The 4,261-nt window shown below is 40.4% G+C and overlaps 1 long non-coding RNA gene across 1 annotated transcript; it reads left to right on the top strand.

The window, feature by feature from the left end:
- Positions 1 to 11: 11 nt before the first annotated feature.
- LOC113223292 lies at positions 12 to 4,255 on the top strand. Its single transcript, XR_003308666.1, has 3 exons — positions 12 to 160; positions 1,590 to 1,697; positions 2,986 to 4,255. It is a non-coding gene; the product is annotated as an uncharacterized LOC113223292 (long non-coding RNA).
- The last annotated feature ends 6 nt before the right edge of the window (positions 4,256 to 4,261 follow it).

Genomic DNA, 4,261 nt, shown 5'->3' on the forward strand with positions numbered 1-4,261 from the left:
GGACTGTTCCACTGGTCTCCTCTAACTGATCTCCTACCTCCTGTCTAGCTCCTCTCCAAGCCAGTCATTCCTCTGATGCCAGAATGATCTTTTTTTAGGAGGAAAAAAATTTGATCCTAAAATTTAAAATCTGCTTTGGAAAAGTCTTCAATACGTATCGGTAAATGGTTGAAGCAAGTTGCACAACAATTCATACAGAATGAGATCAGTATGAAGCTGGAGGAGGGATTTTAAAATATGTGTGTTTATGTATGCAAAGTAAAAAGGTCTGAAAGAATTGACAGCAGAATAATAGTGTATGTCATTAGGAAGCAGAGTGAGATTAAGGCAGTAGTCAGGGACGTTTGCTGTATTTGTATAATGTGATACTTTTGCAACAAAACTTTGTGCCTTTCCATTCTCTCCTGTTACTCCTTTTGTTCCTGTGTGCAGTCATTTAAAACTTGCTGTTCTTCAGGCACCTACTGGTGTTTCACACCTCCAGGTTTTGCATACTCTGACCACTTTGCTTGCAGTGTTTTTTGATGCCCTGTCTGGCAAATTTCTCCTCATCCTTGAAATCATTCCAGGTTCTGCTTTACAATCCCCTCCACAAGGCCTCCCTAATTACTGTTTCTGGACAGAGTTTGTACTTTATTCTTTCAGCACTTAATTCACCTTATTTTAATTATTTGTTGTGTTTCTTTCTGTCACTAGTTTGTGAGCTCTTTGAGGTTCGGGAACATGTTTGTTTTTACCTTTGGAGCCCAAGGACCTAGCACACTATGGCATATTGTGGGTGCTCGGAACCTTGTCATTCTGTAAACATGGATGGATGAATGAAGAGTGTGACTTGCAAATAGGTCCCTCTTCTTTTTTTTTTAAGAATTCCCTAATTATGCATAAAATTCATAGAAGTGTTAGGTCTGATTTTTCCCAATGACATTGAAAATCTGGTTCACTTACCTTTTGGTATTTTTCACTTTCAGTTTGTGCTTTTATACCCTAGCAGCCTTTCTTTGGTTGTTTAATTATATTGTCTCTACATATATAGAGAGCAGAGTCTTCAGCCTGACCAAAACCATGTTGATTCTTTTCCTTTTTTTTTTCTTTTTTCTTTTTTTTTAAGAGACAAGGTCTCACTCTGTCATCCAGACTGGAGCGCAGCAGCAAGATCATAGGTCACTGTGACCTTGAACTCCTGGGCTCAAGCTGTCCTCCCACCTCAGCCTCCCAAGAAGCTAGGACTACACACCACCATTTCCAGATAATTTTTTTTAAAAAGCTTTTTCTGTAGAGATGGAGTCTCACTATGTTGCCCAAGCTGGTCTTGGACTCCTGGGCTCAAGCAGTCCTCCCGCTTTGACCTACCAAAGAACTGGGATTAGGTGTGAGCCACTGTGCCTGACTTTTTGCTTCTTTTTTAGCACATCCTATTTTTGTGCTGTCACTTCATTTTTTTCCTTCTTGCCTCACATTTTCTTTCCCCATTTTGAATGTGAATATTTACTTTTGTTTTCCCATTTGGCTGTGTTTTGAGGATCTTCACTTGACTAATAAGTATTTTACCTCTTCTTTGGTTTTTTTTTTTTTTTTTTTTTTTTTGGTAGGACGTTAGTGCTCTTCTTGTCCAGGCTTGCCGACTGGTACCTCTTAACCAGAATCATCTTGTCAGCAAAGTGTCCCAGCTTATCCACCATTTACTTAACAGATTACAGGTAATCATGTGTGTAACTCTAAAATTCAGATCATGAACTTTTGAAAGTAGATACCTTTGAAATACTACATCTGTAGTAGGTATGATAGACTGTTTTCTGAGATGCTATAGGAAAAGCAAATGCCTTAATAAGAATACTTTTAAAGCAAATATAACTCTGATCCAAAAAAAATTATTCTGTAGAATTCTAGTAGTTTGTCTATTAGAAGTATGCCTTTCTGTTTGGTTCAGTTAACCAGTATCATTCAGGCCCCCCCAACCTTATAATTTCTTTCTTGTTTTTTTTTTTTTTTGAGACAGAGTCTCACACTGTTGCCCAGGCTGGAGTGCAGTGGCGCTATCTTGGCTCACTGCAAGCTCCGCCTCCTGGGTTCACGCCATTCTCCTGCCTCAGCCTCCCAAGTAGCTGGGACTACAGGCGCCCACCACCACACCTGGCTAATTTATAATTTCTTATGGAAGATATATTTGAACAAAATATATCTAAGAATAAATTGAAATAACTCCCTACCTCTTTCCCACCAATATTTTTCCCCTTTCCTGAAGCTACCGTTTTTGTGGTCTACTTTTGATGCTTCTAGAATATAAGAAGTAGCTTGGGGCCAAGGGGACAGAAGGATAAAAAGAGCCCAGTTATTTATTTAAGACTGTTACCACATGAGTATGTGCATATATTTAAGAGCACAAAACATATCAACTAGCATTATGTGAATTAGGATGCTGTTGGCTGCAAGAAACAGAAAAGCCATCCCAGAGTCACTAAACAACTTTTTAAAAAGTCAAAAGGAATCACTCCATGTCCCAAGTCCCAAGGGAGGCATCTGTAGCCCCTTAATAATAAGAGGCTCATCTTTCCCGTCACCATCCTCAGCATGTGGGTTACCCTCAGCTAGCATCTCTCACAGTCATAAGATGGCTATGCCATTTCTGGACATCCCCTGCCAAAGAAATGATTAATGTTCAGCAGAAGCTAAATAACTGTATTTTATATTGTGTCTCTTGTACTTAAGAGTAAGGAAATGTGTTCCATAAACTCTCTACTAGACTCCCCAGTATCTTGCTGGGGAGACTTAGGTCATATAAATACCTCTCTAAACCAGTCTTTAAGCGGGAGAATGGTCTTACTGTGAATAGCTCCAGCCAGTAGTTTCAACCTTCACTACACATTAGAATCACTTGGAGGAGGACTTAAGCTCCCTCGATGCTTACAATGTGCAGCAACAATTAGCCTACATCAGGGTTTCGCAGCCTCAGCACTATTGATATTTTGGCCCAGATCATTGTTTTAGGGGCTGTCTTGCACACTGTGGAATGTTTAGCAGCATCCTTGGCCTCTGCCCACTAGATGCCAGTAGCAGCTCTCCAATTGTGGCAGTCAAAAATGTATACAGGTATTGCCAAATGTTTCTTGGGGGTTAAGGTTGCCCCAGGTTGCCCCACTCTCTTAAACTAATTAGCGTTTACCCTTAGGTCTCATGTGGGAGAGGTGGACTTCCAAATTAAATTAGTACTCTGCCAGCAGGGAAGGAAGAAATGGATGCTGGTAGGTAACCAACCAACTCTGCTGCATGGAGTAAGGCTGTTTTCAGTTTAGAATCGTTGAAACTAACATGGGGTAGCTCCTGTATGTTTACTATTCTCAGGTGTATCGTCTTTGTAACACTGGCAGTTGGAGATGTTCCTGAACACCTGTGGCACCTATCACGCTTTACCAGCTTTCCAGCATTTGGTGACAGTTAGTCTCAATTGTCCATGAATTGACACTTGGATTAATCTGGTCCGTCCCAACAAGATGATCAGCTCCGTGACAGCAGGGATATGTCCTGTCTTCGGAGGGTATTCCTCAGGTCATGTTAGAGATGCAGTAGGTGTTTAGTAGTTATATTGGTTCACTGTGTATTCGTTGAGTATATTATGTATAAGGCAGTTTAATTAAATTTCAGTGCATTGCAATACTCATATCTGTGTATTCACAGCTGCCAGTGTCTGATTAGTTCAAGGAAAAGTTACAAGGACTTTATCAAGTTCTACTTTACTAAAGAGGAAGAAGTGAGCAAGACCTTAGGGCGGGGAGAAGGCCCCTACGTTGATCAAACTTTCAGGCCCTTTAGAGGTGATCCTTTTGACACATAAACGACAGACATACACTCTGTCTTTTATACAGCTTGACTCAGGTGAGCATACATGTCCATAAAAGCATAATATCTTTTAAAATTTAGATCAGAATATATCTTTTCCTGTCGTGTTAGGTAATTGTGGATGAACAGCACTTGGATTTCCTGTTGGCGTATACTATTTCGACTATTCATCAGTGTAGTTCCTGGACACACATGGAAATTCTTCAAGCCCTGGCAGCTCTGGTGTACTGCAATGGCTCAGAATGTCAAAAGATAGTTTAAAGTGCTTAATCCTTCCTTTGAAAGGCCAGGAGCACAGGCTCTGGTGCCAACACTGTTCAGGTTTCTATCTTGCTACTAATCTCTAGCAATTCTTACTTAACCACTCTGGGCCTTGTTTCCTCATGTATAAAATTGTTACTCTGAGGATGAAGTGAGACAATACTTG

The sequence above is a fragment of the Piliocolobus tephrosceles genome, unplaced genomic scaffold (genome assembly GCF_002776525.5).
Source record: "Piliocolobus tephrosceles isolate RC106 unplaced genomic scaffold, ASM277652v3 unscaffolded_40692, whole genome shotgun sequence".
Lineage (NCBI taxonomy): Eukaryota > Metazoa > Chordata > Mammalia > Primates > Cercopithecidae > Piliocolobus > Piliocolobus tephrosceles.